Source organism: Myotis yumanensis, unplaced genomic scaffold (genome assembly GCF_028538775.1).
Source record: "Myotis yumanensis isolate MYYU_CA2020_CCGP unplaced genomic scaffold, mMyoYum1.0.hap1 SCAF_6, whole genome shotgun sequence".
Taxonomy (NCBI): Eukaryota; Metazoa; Chordata; class Mammalia; order Chiroptera; family Vespertilionidae; genus Myotis; species Myotis yumanensis.
Window position 1 is genome coordinate 42,296,602 of NW_027223757.1, and position 19,800 is coordinate 42,316,401.

Genomic DNA, 19,800 nt, shown 5'->3' on the forward strand with positions numbered 1-19,800 from the left:
GCAATCGATCGTGGGGCTCCGAGATCGATACCCAGCAGTGGGAAACACTCCCCCCCACCCCCCCCCTCCACCGTCCACCTGGCTGGGGCTCTGAGATTGATCACCATGCAGAGGGTGGCCTGGGCCTCCTTCTTTGGGGTGATTGAGGAGACGCCCTCCATCATCTCCCCACCAGCTGGTGGCCTGGGCCTCCCTCTGTGGGGTGATTGTGGGGCGGGCACAGTAAGCCACTCTGATATAACAAAGCTCCCTAGTTTTATTGGAAAGCCGGGAGCTGTTTCACTATTGTGAAGCACACCAAGTAGAACATTTATTGCTATTATGCCAAATAAATGAAGTGAAACAACAAAGGGCCTTTAAATGAGCTGTATTTTATGGCCAAAGCACACAGAAGATTAAATGAAAAACCAACTTGGAATTCACTCAGCCATTTTACTTATCTGTGTGTATCAGGGAGCACAGTCCGCTCAGAGCAGAAGAAGCCCTAGGTTCCGGTGCTCCATGATTAGGGCAGAGCCATGAAAGTGCCTGAACCAAGAATTTGGAAATTAGGCGTGGTGTATCATATTTGAATTATATACTTTAAAATACAAAGAAGAGAAAAAGATAAGAGCTGTTTATTTTCCAACGTCATGTGCATACAGTAATGTCAAAGGGATTTGAATTCCACTGGGAAAATGTACTCATATTTAAGTATGTTACACATCCACAATTAAGGTATTCTAAAATGTCCTATTTAACACCCAAATTCTTTAAGCTTTACTTTCTAAACTTTTAATAATGTGATTTTGGAAGGACAAAGTATGAACTTCTCGTTTTCATATTTTGACAGGTGTCTTCTGTCCTGCTTTTTAAATTCATGCTCAATATAATTTTTATTATTCTTATTAGCCTGAAAGACACATGTTACTATAAAATAAATTTAATAATATGGGGATATTAATTTGTGTGGACCTGTGGCAATGTTAATTCTAAAGAAAAGTGGTATATACTGTCATAAGGTCTTGCAGAAAATCAATTGCTATACATATTTAAAATCAGTGTGATGTTGGAATGGGTTACAATGATATGTTATTGATCTCTCCTTAAAATATTGTAACAACCATAATCCGTTTACTGGGGCCATAACATTATCTATATGTGAGGCCAGCAGCAGTGCTAATTTGATATCTGTCAATTATTCTCTAATCCTTTTCTTTCATAACAACAAATTTAGAGCAGAAATTTGCTAGCCTTAAGGCAGCAAAAAGCATTTGTTTCTTAGTGCTGCTATTGCTTGTTCTCTCTTTAAGTTTGTTTAATCTCTCCCCAATCCTGAGCCACCTGCTTTCAAAATGCAGGAGAGTTTCAAAGGAGTAAAGTGGGGGCGGGAGGGAGGGAGGGAGAGAGAGAGAGAGAGAGAGTGAGAGAGAGAACAAGGAGGAGGAGGAGTTGAGCAATGACCTATGAACCAAAAGGTCACAGTTTGATTCCCAGTCAGGGAACATGCCCGGGTTTGGCGCTCAATCCCCAGTAGGGGGCGTGCATGAGTCAGCCAATTAATGATTCTCATCATTGATGTTTCTATCTCTCTCTCCCTCTCCCTTCCTCTATGAAATCAATAAACAATGAAATAAAATAAAATAATAAAAAGAAGGAGGAGGTGGAGGAGAGGGAGGAAAAAAAAGGGTTGGGAGGAACAAAAGAAAAAAATGTAATTAACTAATCCCATTACTAGTGGTATATATATATATATATTTTTTTTTTTTCTCACTGTTAATAGTTTTGAAAAAAAATACTTTATTTCATTTGTCTCCATTTTTCTTTTTTGATTATTTTTCCTGTATAATTGTCTAGAAAATTCATCTACTCTTCTCCATGGAATTTATCATTATTTGGGTACACTATATTTTCATAGTTTTTTACTATATTTATAATAGATGCTTCTATCTCACTCAGTGTTTTATATTCTTTCCCCTAGCACCATTCCCAACAATATTCTGACAAATCATCTAAGGTTGATCAGTCAAAGTAGTTGATCAGCTTCATTCTTATTAGTGTCTATATATCCTGTATTAGTAACTAGGTTTAAATCTTTTCCTTTTCCCTCTCCCTTCCTCTCTCTGAAAATCAATAAAAACGTATAAAAAATATACCTCAAGTTGAATTGTGTTTTTTTTTCTTTTAAATAAGATTGCTAAACAAAGCTACCATCATAAACCTTCATTAGATGCTGTCAATTGTATTCCATAGTTCAGAGTTTCTAAATCCTACATTTTTGTTTCCCACTTCAGATCAATCAATCCATCAAAATAAGCTAAACAGAGCCATAACATGGGAATATACAGGTTTTAGACTGACTATCTTCTCTAGCACCTGTGTTCTTTAAATATTTTTCTTACATGAGCTGAGAATCATGAGCCTCAGTGTAAGGTCAAGGAGGAAAGGAATGAAAACGGAATTGAATTTTCATGTTGCTCGAAAATAGGTTATTTTAGAGGTTTTTACACTAGAACGGGTGGATGGGGTATTGTTATCTGTGCCTGATGTCTTCAGTATACTAAGTGGCTGAGAAAACACACACACACAAAAAACACAATGTGTGTGTGTGTGTGTGTGTGTGTGTGTGTGTGTGTGTACATGCAAAGAGGGAGAGAGCAAAAGAGAAAGAGCCACAAAGAGAATGTAAACCAAATGGTGCAAAAGGGAAGCAATATGTGCAACAGGGAAAGGTATATTGGACATGCTCGTACTATTCTTACAACTTTTCTGTAAGTTTGGAAATAAAATAAAAACTTACAAAAACACATTTTTGAAATGTAGCAGGGAAAAGATCGAACAAGGTGAAGACTAGCCTAAGACAAGTTTGGAGAAGTAGAAAAGAACCGGGCCATCTAGGGCTTCGGGGCCTGGATTTTCCAGCTGCAACGGAAAGGCATGAACCTATTTCCAGGAAAACCTGATTTGACGGAAAACTTTAAGATCACTGAGCTACAACCTAGATGATATTTCTTTGGTTATTTGTTTTGCAATTGTTTGTGTTTTCCCTATCAACTGCTATCAGCTACCTTTATTTCCCAGTGGGAAGCAAGTTCACTTGGTTGACATCAGTGTAGCTCCTAACTTACCAATTGCTTTCGGTTTTTACAGCTATTCTCTTACAAAGCTCCTCCCTGCCTGCAGGACAATATAGGATTGTGGTTCCAAAGGAGTGGAGGACTGTTTGATTCTCTGCTTCCGGATCTAAGAGAAAGGACTGGAGTGCAAAGGGAGTTCCTTCTTTGCAGCTTTTGACGATATTATATTTTTAGAATCAATGTTTCTAAATGAGAGCAACAATATATCCTTGGGAATGAACAAGCTGACCCTCTGATTCTTTAGCTCAGGTTTTTAGTATGTCCTTAACAATTTGATTTTAGTTGTCTTTGTTAAGGGCCAGCCCAATATTTTCCTTATTGGTTACATTTAAACATATTGATCCTTTTTTTAAACAAAATTACTGTTTTAGAAAGTAGCATAATAAAATAGACTTTTGTTCACACAGTAGATTTAAAAAATAGAAGTTCAACCCTGGCCAGTGCGGCTCAATTGGTTGCAGTGTTGTCCCATAAACAAAAGGTCTTGGATTCAATTCCCAGCCCGGGCACATATGTAGGTTACAGGCTTCAGAGACTGTCAAAGTTCTTAGACTATCATTCTGTTTCAATTACTAATTATAAATAAATGGCTTTCATGCTAGATAAACAAGATTTGGGAATTATGAACACTGCAGAAATAAAAATAAACTAATATAAAGAATCCATTTAAAAATAATTGTAAGGATGGCTATGTATTTGCATATGTTTAATTCAAATATAATTTTTGCTTGGTTTATTAATGATATTTCTTTATTCATATTTTAAATTCAAATTCTAGAAGGGCATTCAGAAAAAGAAATGGTCTCTAATTTTTTTCTCCTTTTTTTTTTTTTACATGGGAGTTTTTATTAATATTTGCTTATATAAAGGGTGGGGCAAAAGTAGGTTTACTGTTGTACATACATGAAACACAGAGTTTACTCATATTATTATTTAATTATTGTATTATTTTCCATATGAACAACTGTAAGCCTACTTTTGCCCCACCCTGTAGATGCCATGATGTTCTGAGGAATCTTTCTCCTGACAACTGTCTTTAGGAAAAGAACGTTCCCAATGCTTACGATGGACTCCATGGCCTATATTCCCCTGGAAAAATCTCCATTTATATATGGTTTTATTGAAAGCAATTAGTCCTGTCTTAATGATGTCTTTCATCTTTAAAAAATAATAGTTTTGAAATATACTTCATACAAATGAGAAAATGTCATATGAAAAGAAAAAAGTTAGGTCAACTCTTTAGGTCAAATTTGGCTATCTTAAGAATTAATTTGTGTATAAAATAATAGACCACTGACAGACCTCAGTGTGTGTACTATGGTTCCTTTGTATTAGATTAGGATAACTTACTAGTATTGTAACAAGTAGGCTCAAAATGTATATTGGCTTAAACATAATATCTATTAATATTTGGCTGATATTGTCATTAATTTAGGTGTTTCTAATTATTAGGTAGTTCTATTCCACATGTTTACTCAAGAATATAGATTTATTCTTTTCATGCAGTTTTTTTGTCTTCAGGGTCTTATTATCAGCATGCAGTTGTGGGGGAAAAAACACAACTTCCCTTAAAAGTCAGACTGAAAGAGCATATATGACTTCATATCCCAGTGCTGAGAACTACTCACATGGGACAGTGATAGCCATGGGAAACACAGGCTCATAGATGTAGTCCTTGGCTGGACAGCCACTTTTTAACTACAATTGTATACCATGGAAGGGAAGATTGCATAGTGATAGACAACTAGACATTTCTACCTTTAAACATGATGTATATACCAATATATGTGTAACTAGAGGCCTGGTGCACAAAATTCATGCACGGGTAGGGTCCCTCGGCCTGGCCGGCAGTCAGGGCCAGCCGGGGCCTTCCTTCCCCCAGCTGCCGGCTGCCAGCCGAGGCCTTCCTTCATTCTGTGCCGCCCCCTGGTGGTCAGTGCACATCATAGTGAGTGGTCGAACTCCCGAGGGTACAATTTGCATATTAGCCTTTTATTATGTAGGATAATTAGGGAACAACCCTTAATAAATATCTATTTTTTACTGATTATAATATATTTAAATTCTAAAAATCTTAATTGACACCAGGAAGCATTTTCTAATTTTAGATTATCAGATAGTAATAATGTCTACTTAAAATGCATGCATATATGAATCACAGCATATTTGGACTAATGTAACAGTTATCGGTTGTTCCTTGAAATAGGGCTTGAATGGACTTCTATTTGACCTTCCCAAACTCTTCTTTCTTTACTATGAACAGTCACCCTTTTCTGAACAGGCCGTTACTCTCTCACAGATGTACTGGGTAATAGAATGAATTAATTTTCTTTACCTGATAAACTACAACTTTCCCTTAAATAGATCACTCGACTATCACCTACTCTATAAAACATTATTCAGTGTCATTAGACAAAATGAATGCATTTCCACATTGTGCTCTTATAGCACAAGCAAAGTAACTAGTGAAGAAACCTAAAGGAAATTAACCCTTTTAAAACACCTCTCTCTAAAGAATACTGTATTACCCAGTGGGCAAATTACATTTTTTCAAAAATGGCAACAGCAATATTACAGATTATATAAGGTAAGGCAAAAGTAGGTTTTGTATGGAAAATAATGCAATCTATAATAATAAAAGCATAATATGCTAATTAGACCAAACGTCCTTCCGGATGACCTTCCAGACGAAGTCGAGGCTGCAAGGGCCGAGACAAGCCACTGCAGCTGCGAGGGCCAAGCCCCTTACACGAATTTCGTGTATCGGGCCTCTAGTAATTAATAAATAATTATACAAGAATAAACTCTGTTTTGCATACTCTCAACTATAAACCTACTTTTGCCAAACCCTGTATGACTCTTTCAGAAATGAGGCAGAATCTGTCTTCCCTTAGCATCTGTGCAATATTCTGTGCCTGAAGGAATATTTAGAAATGATGCTGCATTACTTCCTAGTCTAGGTCATAAAGGTGACATAACCTCGCCCCCTGCCTCCCCCAACCTCTCATTTGGCACTGGGACCCACCACCAAGCTGAGAAAAAGCCAAAATTAGCTCTCACAAATGCAGCACATGAAGATAACTAGGGACTTCTAGCCAAGAGCCAGCATCAACCACTAAACATGTGGATAAACTATAGAGTTCAGATGATTCTGATTCAGGTGTTTTTGTTTGTTTGTTTGTTTTTTGTTGTTGTTGTTTTGTTTGTTTGTGTGTGTGTGTGTGTGTGTGTGTTTTCTTTTTTAATTGAGCAGTGTACAATGGTGATTCCTTTCCTGGGTTCTTGTCCAGACGGATTCAAAGAATAAAGCCACAGACAAAAGATGGTTGTTGAGAAGTACAGAACTTTATTGCAAGCAGAAGAAACTTTATTACAAGCAAATGCTACCTCTAATTCTAATCCTAAAACTCTCTCTCCTGGCTAAGGAGAGACAGAGGGGTCCCCCAAGAAGGGTGGCCACTGTTCTCTGTGTCTTGAGGCATTATAAAGGCTATAGTTTTTTTGTCTCTTCATGACCCTTTCTAATTGGACCCTTCCCCAACTTAGGACGCCCTTGCTTCCCTCATTGGTCACTATGCTAAGGCCAAAGCCCATGTGGTGCCCCTCATTCTTTCCCCTTATTTTGCAAAATTCCTCTATCCTGTGAAAATATGTTTCCTTTCCCCATCCCCCTGATATTCTGTATTTTTTCTCTGTCCTTCACATATTCATCTTATCTGTTCAAGTTGGAGACTTGAGACTGAAACCACTGGCTTCTCTGCTTAAAAGAGTAAAGTGGACTCTTTTTTTTTTTCTCTTGACCAGAAATTTATTACTTCTATGGGTCTCCAAGCTGCTCAGGCCAGAGATGTGTCTGTCCTTGGTTTATGGCTGTTTCATTGTCCAGGCCAAGATGCCTATATCCTCTCTGGACCCCTTCCCCTTTGGTCTTAAGCTAGGTAGTTAACCCTTTTCAATTCCAGCCTCTAGGCTTCAGGTCTTCCATTTGTGCTCCAAGGCATTGTGGAGTAGAGTCTATTCCCTTACTAAATTCTTTACCTCCAATAATCTGTGAGCATAATGAAGGGTTGTTTTACTGCACGAGATATCTGACATTTTGCTGCCTACGTTTTTTTCTAAGATTTTTATGGTTTCACAACTTGCATTTAAGTCTTTTATCCATTTTGAGTTTATTCTTATGTATGGTGTAAGTTGGTGGTCTGGTTTCATTTTTTTTTTTTTTTTTTTTTTTGCATGTACCTGTTCAGTTTTCCCAACATCAATTATTTAAGAGACTGTCTTTACTCCATGTATGCTCTTGCCTCCTTTGTCCAATATTAATTGATCCTAATGGCTTGTGTCAGTTTCTGGGTGTTCTGTTCTGTTCCATTGATCTATATGCCTGTTCTTGTGCCAGTACCAGGCTGTTTTGATTACAGTGGCTTTGTAGTATAACTTGATATTGGTATTATGATCCCTCCAACTTTGTCCTTCTTTCTCAAGTTTGCTGTGGTTATTCCTTTTTTTTGTCCATATCAATTTTTGGAGTATTTGTTCTAGCCCTTTGAAGTATGCCATTGATATTTTAATAGGAATTGCATTGATTCTATAGATTGTTTGGAGTAGTATGGACATTTTAATGATGCTAAATCTACAATTCATGAACTATGTATATTCTTCCACTTTTTATATCATCTTCTAGCCCTTTTTTTTAACATCCTGTACTTTTATGAGTACAGGTCTTTTACCTCTGTGGTCAAATTTATTCCAAAGTATCTTAATATTTTTTGTTGTGATGGTAAATGAGTTTTTTTTTAGTTTCTCTGTCTGAGAGTTCATTATTAGTGTTTAAAAATGCCATGGAGTTCACGTAGGGCAAGAGAAACAAAGGAAAAAATAAATAAATGGGGCTACATCAAACTAAAAAGCTTCTACACCTCAAAAGAAATCAGCATCAAAATGAAAAAGGAGGCCACTGTATGGGAGAATATATTTGCCAATGATACATCTGATAAGGGGTTAATTTCAAAATATATAAAGTACTCATACAACTCAACAAAAGAAAGACAAATAATCCAATTACAAAATGGGCAGAGGACCTAAATAGACACTTCTCCACAGAGGATACAAATGTTCAAGAAACATATGGAAAAATGCTCAGCATCACAAATCATCAGAAAGATGCAAATAAAGCACAACACAGTACCACTTCACACCTGTCAGAATGTCTACCATCAATAAATCAACAAACAGCAAGTGCTTGTGAGGATGTGGAGAAAAAGGAACCCTAGTACGCTGCTGGTGGAAATGTGGACTGGTTCAGCCACTTTGAAAAATAGTATGGAGTTTCCTCAAAAAATTACAAATAACCCTAGCTGGTTTGGCTCAGTAGATAGAGCATCAGCCTGCAGACTGAAGGGTCTCGAGTTCAATTCCAGTCAAGGGTATATACTTTGGTTGCAGGCTCAATCTCCTGCTAAGGCCTGTGTGCACGCAGGAAGCAACCAAATTAATGTGTCTCTCTCACATCAATCTTTATCTCTCTCTGTCTCTCCCCCTCCCTTTTACTCTCTCTGAAAATCAATAGAAAAATATCCTTGGGTGAGGATTAACAAAAAAAAAAAAAAAAAATTACAAATAGAGCTGCCATTTGACCCAGTGACCTCACTTCTAGGAATATATGCTAAGAATCCTGAAACACCAATCAGAAAAAATATATGCATTCCTATGTTCATAGCAGCATGATTTACAATAGCTAAAATCTGGAAGCATCCCAAGTGCCCATCAGTAGATGAAAGGATAAAAAAAGGTGGTACATTTATACAATGGAATACTATGCAACTGTAAAAAAGAAGGATCTCCTACCCTTTGAGCATGGAGGAACCTGGAGGGTATTATGCTAAGCAAAATAAGCCAGTCAGAGAAAGATAAAGCATCACATGATCTGACTTATATGTGGAATCTAATGAACAAACTGACGAACAAAATAGACCCAGAGACATAGAAGCATGGAATAGACTGACAAAACTCAGAGGATGGGGAGAGGTGGGAATAAGAAGAGATTAACCAAAGAACTTATATGCAAATATGCTTAACCCATGGACACAGACAACAGTATGATGAAAGCCTGGGAGGCTGGAAGGAGGGGTCAATGTGGAAAAATAGGGGACATCTGTAATACTTTCAACAATAAAGATACATTTAGAAAAAGAAAAATAACCCTGACTAATATAAACAAACAAAAAAACAACCCCGACTAATATAAACAAAACAAACAAACAAACAAAAAAAAACCCCAGTTGTTTTATACCACTACGTTTTGAAAAAATTTGTTAAACAGCCAGCGTTACTAATGTACCCATTTTAGAGAATGAACACCAGGTAGGTTGACACACTTCAGATACTTATTGAATAACAATATCAAGAAGATTTGGTGATCTTATAGAGTCAATAAAGAGTGTAATTGAGTAGGACTAACACATACAATGAGTTTAGGCTATAAGCACATTACAATACTGATAATATAAGCATAAACAGATCCAAGTTCAACAAATTTAATACTTTTGTTTTCTAATAATAACTTGTAATCATCTTCACAATAAAGAATCAGAAAACTCCTTAATTTAGTACACCAAAGGAATCAGGGATCAAATCTGCAACTGAGGTACGTGCCCTTGACCGGGAATGTCCGAGGGACCCACCCTCTAACCACTGAGCAAACTGGCTAGAGTTCTTTGATATTTTTTACCATAGCAAATTTATACTGGGATATTCCTTCCTTGTATATGACACATATTTTCAGTTGTAAATAAGTATTTTTAAAATTGACGAAAAATACAGTTTCAGTCAATCAAATTGCAAGTTGGTTCACTGTTTCTGACACTTTCTGTGAAAAAGCTGACTACTTTCCACTAGTGTGCTGTAGAGTGGCTTTTCTTTGTATCTTTGTGACCCTGTGGCTTTCTGATCTTAGTTCCACTCCCAAGGTCAGGATAATGTCCTGCCTATGTTGTGGTGATGATAGGGTTTAATTTTCATCTCATGCAACAATAGATGTACCTCCCTGTGTTACCAGTTTATGATCGATTCTCCCAAGTGGACGGCACATGAGTGCCTGACACTGTCTGTGTGACATTGTTAACTGCCCTGGTTGAGAGAGCTTGGAAGTGTTCTCTTTCACCCTCGGTCACCTTGGCAATAAAGACTATCAAGCAAATTATTCTTTTATTTTGTGGCTATCCACCTGCCCAGAATCTCAGCTTCATAAGAGCAGAAAACTTGTCCCACCTTCATTTCCACAATGCTATGACCAATTTCTCAGAAAGGAGGTACTCAATAAATATGTTGAGTGAATATATTATCTAAAATCTTAAAATTAAAATGTATATCTAACAATAATAATATATATTTTTTTCATTCTTACCAATCATTAGCTCTGTAGTTGTTCCTTAACACTTTTAAATATTCAGCTTCTAACTCTACTCCTTTCTCTCAATGTATAATCCTTGCCGTATACTTTTCCTATAAAGGCTATTTACCATGTTGGCTACTTCAGTCAAGTCTCTATCTACCCCTGCAACTGACATACATAAAACTAAAAATCCTGAGCAACTGAAATATGTCATTGTCACCTCTTTCCCAAGGCAGCTAAACCTGACCCGAGGAAAATATCATCGTGCATATAATTGACTAGAGGCCCGATGCACGAAATTTGTGCAAGGGGCTCGGCCCACGCAGCCCCTCATAGCCTCTGCTGGCCCTTGCATCCCTGGCTTCATCCTGAAGGTCGTCCGGAAGGACTTCTGGAAGGCCATTCAGCTGCTTGGTCTAATTAGCATATTAGCTCTTTATTATATAGGATTCTTGACCCCAAGTGTCCAGTTTCCAACCTCCATGGCTCTTGAGAGGTGCCAGGCAATTAATTGTTTAGTTTTTCCAACAAGTTCAATTTTCACTTCCTTTTAGTTTCTAGTTTCCAAAAACATTTTTAAATATTTTATTTACTGTTTTCCCTGTCTCCAGTTTTCTTTTTCTTTACAGGATAATCCCTTTATTCCTCTAATACAAAACTATTGAGATTTGGTAAAGAAGAAGATATAAAATATGTAGTATGTGTAACTGGAAGTCTCTCACTATGCTCCTTACAGAGATATCTCAACCCATTATTATGAATTTAAAATTGTCAAATATGCAGATAAATCAAAAGCAGTCACTTTCGTTATGGCATCACTACTATCTCACAGCCTTCGATTTCTATTGTGTACTTGACATTTTATTGAATAGTTTATTGTCACTACAAATGCTACAACACAAATCTATAAATTCATAAACTTCCCACTCCTGTACATATTTTAACATCACTTTGTCCCCATTATCTACATAAAACATTGTGCAGGGATTTTTTGTTGTTGTTGTTCTCACCCCAAGGCCACTCACATGTTTTATCAATTCATCCTTCACTTCTATCCTCATTGCCATTATTTTCTTTCTAAGATCATGCCTCCATGACTACTTAACCTGAAATTTAGTGTCCTTGTTTGCAAAATACAAAGAAGTGAGAAACAAAAGGATAAAATATTTATTTTTATTCCAGGCACTGGTACATGTTCTTATACTTTTTCTTTTAAAAACATTTTAATGAAACATAGCAGGCATGCAAAAAAACCCCAAATGAATTGCATTACATTTTAGCGTGCAGCTCAATGAATACTTACACACGCACATACACAGGAAAGTTTTATAGTGCCTCTTCTCAGTCAGTTCTTTCTCCCAAATAGCATACATGACCATCATTCTTACTTCAAACACTATTGAATGACTTTACCTGCACTTAAATTTCATATTAATACATTCATACCATTTGGGATATAGATTCTTTCACTGAGATATAATGTCTATGAAATATCCCTTGTTGTATATATTAGTAGTTTTGTTTTTAAATTGTTTTGTTATAATTTATATTTTCTTTATTAATAAACATTTGAGTTGTTTCAGGTTTTAAAATGTTATGTGCAGTATTGCTATAAATATTCTTGGGCATGCATTCTGGTGGACATGTACATAATCTCTTACGAATTTATTTAACAATGGGATTACTGGTTTAGTTATATTGTTCTGATTTCGTTGCTGCCTTTAGATAGTGCCTGGAACCATGTAAAGGCTCAAATGAACTAGATTGATATAAAAATGGTTTTATCACATAACTGACCGCTAATGATGGTTTGTGGTTGGGAGCGCATCTAGGTGTTCCCAAGTCCCTTACACATCACTTGTGCTTCTACATGTTTTGTAGGCTTCTCACAGAGTGTACACTGGGCTCTGGGAGGGAGTGTTCAGGAGGTCCAGGATGGCATTTCAAGGCTTCTGATGACCAAGCCTCAAAAATCTCAAAGCATCCCGTTCGCGTCATTCAATTGTTTCAGCTAGTCACAAAAGGAAGGTCTGATTCAAGGAGGATGGATCAAAGGTCTGGATTCTGGAGTCACTGTTCACTTGGAGGCCATCTTTGGAGACCAGCTACCAAATGTACATTTACCTTTTGTAGACATCCAGTTTTCCAGAACAGTTGTACTAATATATGGAGACTCCCAGTCCTCCACACCATCATTAATACTTGGAACTTGTAGTATTTTAATTGTAGCCATCTTGATGAATGAATATAGGCCTATTATTGAGGCTATAATTTGCATTTTCCTAATGAGTATGTTGTGAGGAACTCTAAATCTTTACTGGAAACTTGAATATTCTCTAATGGAATGTGTATACTTAAATTTGTGCCTATTATTTTTTCTCATTTTATTTTATTTTACTATTTATAGGAACATATTTGAATATATGTATAGCACATTTCTTTTCCTAGTATGTGATTTGTCTTTGCATCCTAATAAGGTTGCCCTTTTGAATTTTCTGTGATATTGTAATGACATCTATTATGCAGTGAATATCTTATATAGCCAGATATTTAAGGGAGAAAGTGAGAAATATGCATAAAGTTGCCTTCAAAAATAAAGGATGTATGCTGAAATGCCCATTATTCTTTTTTTTCTTTTTTTTCCTTTATTGATTAAGTTATTATAAATGTGTCCTTATCCCCTTTTGTCCCCCCATCCCCCACTCATGCCCTCACCCCCCAGTGTCTGTATCCAATAGTTATGCTTATATGCATGCATACAAGTCCTTTGGTTGATCTCTCCCCCTTAACCCCACCCTCCCCTTCCTTCCCTCTGAGGTTTGAGCATCTGATCGATGGATGCTTCTCTGTCTCTAGATCTATTTTTGTTCATCGGTTTATGTTGTTCATTATAATCCACAAATGAATGAGATCATATGATATTTATCTTTCCCTGACTGGCTTATTTCACTTAACATAATGCTCTCCAGCTCCATCAATGCTGTTGCAAATGGTAGGAGTTCCTTCCTTTTTACAGCAGCATAGTATTCCATTGTGTATACATGCCAAAGTTTTTTAATCCACTCATCTGCCGATGGGCACTTAGGCTGATTCCAAATCTTAGCAGTTGGGGGTGATCAGGCCAGCCAAGGAGGGCAGTTGGGAGGTACAGGCCTGCAAGGGAGAGCAGTTGGGGGATCAGGCCAGCAGAGGAGGGCATTTGGGGGTGACCAGGCTGGCAAGTGAGGGCAGTTAGGGATGACTGGGCCAGCAGGGGAGGGCAGTTGGGAGTGACCAGGCCTGCAGGGGAGGGCAGTTGGGGGCCATGAGGCTGGAAGGGGGGCAGTTATGGGCAAGCAGGCTGGCAGTGGGGGGAAGTTGGGGACAATCAGGCCGGGGGAAGGAGGGCAATTTGGGGTGAGCAGGTTGGCAGGGAGGGCAGTTGGGGATGAGCAGGTTGGCAGGGGGTTAGTTGGGGGCAAGCAGGTTGGTGGGGGGAGCAGTTGGGGGAGATCAGGCTGGTGGGGGGGCATTTGGCGGTGAGCAGGCCGGCAGTGGGGGGCAGTTGGGGACGATCAGGCCAGCGGGGGAGGCAATTCAGAGTGAGCAGGTTGGCAGGGGGGGCAGTTGAGGGCAAGCAGGCTGGCAGGGGGCAGTTGGGGGTGAGCAGGTTGGCGGGGGGGGGGGCAGTTGGGGGTGAGCAGGCCAGCAGGGGCAGGCAGTTGGGGGAGATCAGGCCGGCAAGGGGGGCAGTTGGGGGCGAGAAGGCCATTGGGGGGGTAGTTGTGGGCGAGCAGGCTGGCAGGCAGAGTGGTTAGGAGCGATCAGGCAGTCAGGCAGGTGAGCAGCTAGGAGCCAGCAGTCCTGGATTGTGAGAGGGATGTCTGACTGTCAGTTTAGGCCCGATCCCTGTGGGGTCCTAGATTGGAGAGGGTGCAGGCCAGGCTGAGTAATACATGCCCCCCCCCCCCACCGACCCATGCATGAATTTCATGCACCGGGCCACTAGTAGAAAATATATTGAGCTTTTAATTGATCTCAGAATCCTTTCTGTGACTCTAAACCTTAAATATGACACAGAAAATAATGTTAAGTAAATATTAACGATGCTATTAAAATTATTTAAAATCACCTTCGGATATTTTATTCCAGATTGATTAGAAAAAATATATCAAAATACTGTTTGTCAATGAGCTCTCTAAATGTAGATCCAATCATTTTATTACTTTGCTTTACCAGATTTGTTATAAAGAGAATTATAAAAAAAAAAACACATTGAGATATTGCTAGTTAAATGTGTGCTATGTTGCCCTAACCGGTTTGGCTCAGCAGATAGAGCATTGGCCTGCGGACTCAAGGGTCCCAGGTTCGATTCTAGTCAAGGGCATGTACTTTGGTTGCGGGCACATACCCAGTAGAGAGTGTGCAGGAGGCAGCTGATCGATGGTTCTCTTTCATCGATGTTTCTAACTCTCTACCCCTCTCCCTTCCTTTCTGTAAAAAATCAATAAATATATATTTTTTAAAAATGTGCTATGTTTATGTAAGATGTTAATGTTTGGAGAAGCTCAGTAAGGAGTATACATAAGTGTAGAGTTTTTGCAATTTTTCCATATATGTACAATTATTTTACAATTAAATGTTTTAAAACAATTATAATAACAAAAATAACTGGAAATACAATGAGCCAAAACTACTTGACAAAAAAGATTATGAAGAACAACAGATGATAAGAATATATTTATAATTAATTCAGGTACTTAATTATCATGTACAGACTTTAGAATCAGTATGGTTAATAATCAAGGATATAAAGTACAATATCAAAAATTTCACCAAAAGACTGGAAACTATAAAAGAAAAACCAAATGCATATTTAAAACTTGAAACTACAATAACTAAAATTACATTACCAAAGACCACATCACTTTGTTGGAAAGAGACTTCTCTCCTTTTTTACTTGTTTCCAAAGTAGTTAAAATTATGGCCAATTATGTCTTACTACTTCTTATTAGTTTTCTCATCTGGCATCCCTTGTCTGGTCAGTCTCTAAAATCTGTGCCTCCTAAAACTCTTCTCTGATGTGACTTCAGTTCTATAAGCTCAAGATTCCCAAACTTGTGTTCTATGTGAACCTACACAATTTCTGGTCAGTTGCCTTTGAATGTGTATAGTATTTACCACAAATTTGGCCAGTATTTACTTCTCAAAATTCTTCTTTACTTCTCTTTATTATCATTTGCATTTTTAAAAAGTAATTAAGCTTCATGAGGATTTATGTGCCTTTGAAACCCACATAGTAGACATCCAAAATATATTGACAAATACAATTTTTATGAGGAACCTATTATAGTTTAGTGTCACACTATTACCACCTATGAACAAATGCAAATATTCTTAGTATTTATTACAATATCAGTCTTTCAAAATGAATCTTTAAAATCTTTTTTTCATTAGGACATAATTTAACTTGTTAGTGTTTTAGAAATGACTTACGTGGAAAACTAAAATGTCAGTGTTAAAAATTCTGTATGCAGAACAGAATATTTTGACTTATGGTTCTTAATTTTGAAGCTAAATAGATTTTTCTCTTGTTATTACATTTTCCATTTTAATTATTGAATGTGTTCAGAGATGAAAATGACTATGAAATGAAATGACTTTTTTTTTTTTTTCACAAGCAACACAATGATTATTTTGCTGTAACAGGTACTTTGGGAATGAAACACAGTTGTTCCGTGCTTATAGCCTATTTGTCCTCTGAATTACTAGACATAGTCACCAGGCATCCACATATGCAGCAGAGGAACTAATATTCCTGATGAGGGCAATAAATAAGGCAATCTCTGCTCCTAGTACAGAGGGTATATAAGCAAAATGGAAAAACTAATCAAGCTAACTAGACTGTGCAATCATAAAATGAGATGAGGTTTATGAGTTCACTTTTTAAATGAGAAAACAAGGCACATATTTAAGATAATAGAAGCACAATTATTGTCGTAACTTCTATACAATGATTTATTGAATATAAATATATCCAACTTTTTTCTTAAATGCTACACATTGATAACAACTTTAAAAGCATTTCACCCAAGAAAAAGCTAAAAATAAAAGGCACAAAAAAAGTGGGAAGGAGTATGAGTAGAAAGAGGAAAGGGAGAAGATAATTTCAGCACCTGACAACATGGCTGAAGTTGAAAAGCAAACTAATACATGAATAATAGTTTATTTATTTATTATTATTATTATATAAAGCAGTCAAACTGAGTTAAGTTCTGTATATATATTCTGTGAAAGTCCAGTGCACATTGGCACACTGACACTCTGTAACCACCCACATCATATTACTCCATTGAAACATGGACAAAAGCATTTCCAGAGCTTTTAATGCTTATATGCTGAAAACGAGGATACAAGATTATAAACTAGCAATATGCTTTTCAGGGTCACAAATTCAAAAGAAGTCCTTTGAGTATATCTTAAGAACTATGTTTGAGATTATATTATGAGATAAGTAGGGTCAAAAAGCCTTTAAAAATCTTTTTCGCTCATTGACCCCTTCTAGGACATCCTTGTCCCTCCCCCCCCCCCCAAGAAACTGGTCCAAATATATGTGCTTTACTGCTCTTTTCTCCATGTAAATTTTACTGTATCAACTTCCATCAGATTATTGATCCTTACGTAAGCAGTTGCTCAACAACATTTTGAACCATAACTTTATAAGAAATGTATCTGATTAAAAACATGTCAACACAATTTTAATTTCCTCTACATTTTACCCTTCATTCATTTTGCTTCACAATATTAAAAATTCCCAAAACCTTGTTTTATATTATGAGCCAAATCAAAAGCACACAATAAAAAGCCTTAGTTCCTAATTTTAATACAAAGACTTTTCATGTTAGCCATAATACTTGTTTATTGTTTTATAATAGAGATATGACTATAACAATTTTAATAAATTTTATTTTCTTTGTGTTCTTTAAAAGTTGAATATGAAACGTTAATAATTTAACAACTTTGCTTTCTTACCTCACCCAGATAGTCTAAATTTTTACACCCAAATGGTATTTTACTTTAAAGTAGTGACGATATTTCTAACATTTTTAGACTATTTTTTTGAAGTGGTCTTTGATAAATATATCCAGCTAGAACTGCCTACGTCTCATCAATTTCTGATTCCTGAATAGATCTCCAAACTTCTTAAAGGCTTTAGTTGTTTCCCTTCCTTGCACTATGGCTCTTTAGAAATGAGGATGCCGCAGCACAATGTATGAAAGAACTGCACTAGTCTCCAGCAGTTCCATAGATCTCCACTCTGTGCGCCTCACTTTACTTCCACTACAGATTCCCTGGCCTGGTAGAGAAGTGGGCTGACCCACTCATGATCTTTTGATCCTGTAACTTAACCATGCTGTCAGTCTCCCAGGCTCCATCTGAGGACAACCGGAAAAAAATTAAAAAACTACAGTAACAACACCTTACTCACCCTGTAGTGTCCCATAATTTTAGATGGTATCATCTGCAGAGTAGCTCAAGAAATGAGCAATTTTTAATTCTTTCTTTCTTTTTGTAATTTTACTACCATACTGTATTCTCTTTCTTAGGACATATAGGTTAGTGGAACTCCATCTTTTTTCAACACTTATGCCTCTGAAGAATGTGGCATATTCCTATCCTTATCACTGAATCACCATTTAATGATTCTAATGCCAAGTGTATGAGTTTCTGTGTGTGTTGGGTGTGGTGTTTAGAGTGGGAGAAATTGATGGGTAGAAGGAAAATAACTTCTAAAATGTACCTCTATCTCCAGGAGATGTGAATTGTATAAAAAATTCACCTCACCACCACCACTAAGAAGGTTTTGATAAAGTTCCTTGGCTTAGAATCCCTTTTAATAAGCAATGGAGGAAGCACAGGAAAAGGGTTTTGAATTTCTAGCAGGGAGACTTCAGAATGCTCAGCCTCACATTGTGTCCACAGCCGCATCGAGACAGATTTCTAAATAACTCAGAAATCACTTTCTGTCATGTGTCCGTTGTCACTGAAATTTGACTTCTGCTGCCCCTCTCCAGTCTGTCTATTTGTATGTGAAACCTACATAGTTCTGTTTAAATGAGAACATTTGGCTAGATGCCCATTTAAATGTTTCAAGTGCACTGACAGTTAAGAAGTTGAGTATGAAGTTTGTCTGCTCAGAGCAGATGGAAGTTCTGGGCAAGGTGAGATGCAATGTTACCTGATCCACACAGTGGCACTTCTAAGTCTAACTTTTAGTCAAAAAAAGCTAAAAAGCATCATCACAAATATACCAAACTCTGGAAATCTTCATCCTAAATAAATAAATAAGAGAGTCAGATAAGGCCTGAATTAAAACCAAAAGCAGTTCTTATGTGGATAAAACCTATTCATAATTGTGACATATAGGCTAATGAGTTTAAAAGCATCTGTTCACACTAGATGGTGAGTTCCTTAGGGACAAGGAAGTTTTATTTGTTTGATAGTTTATGTCAAGTATTTAAGGAGTTTTGTATTAGGCACTTTCCTAGGAGCTGAACCCTTCCATCTGGATGTTGCAGTCTAATTGCTTAGAGAAACACAATGAAGCCAGTTTAAAACCTTTCATAACTACCATAAAAGTACAAACAATGCTCTGTGGGGGCACAAGGAGAGACACCGAATCTATGTCGGGTGGAGAGGTCAAGTTCACTTGGAAGAGTTATGAAGGAAAAGAGAAGACAGGTGAAGAAGGCATGCAGGGGAGAGAGGTGAAGTGCAATGCAGGAAATAGCATCATAAGGACTATTATGTTTGGGAAAGTAAAGGTAGAGGCCAGGTTGAGCTTGAGAGGGAGCACAGAAAGAAGGGTTTTGTTCCTTATTCTGAAGCAGAGGGAGCACAGAAGGACTTTTTTTACAGGGAGTGGTATGATCACATTTGGATTTAATAGATGCTCCATTTGCAGGACCATGGATAATTCATAGGAGTGAAAGGACAGAAAGGAGAGGTATGAGTTATTGTTTATTAACTATTTCATACTTACCTGGTTCGGATATTGTGTCCATCCCATTTTAATTGGCCCAGATTATTTTCTTCCAAAGCAGTATTATTAATAATTTTATTAAAATAAGCCGGGATAGGTTTGATACTTGGTACCTCTAGCACCGACATGGTGTTATCTAGTAATATGTGAGACCCATGTGCAGTAAAGAGCCTTCACATTTATTTGTGGTAAAATCTGAAAGTCAACCCATCTCTTTTTCCCCGACACTTGTGACTCAATGTAATGCCTTTCTTTTGAGAGCAGTAAGCAGA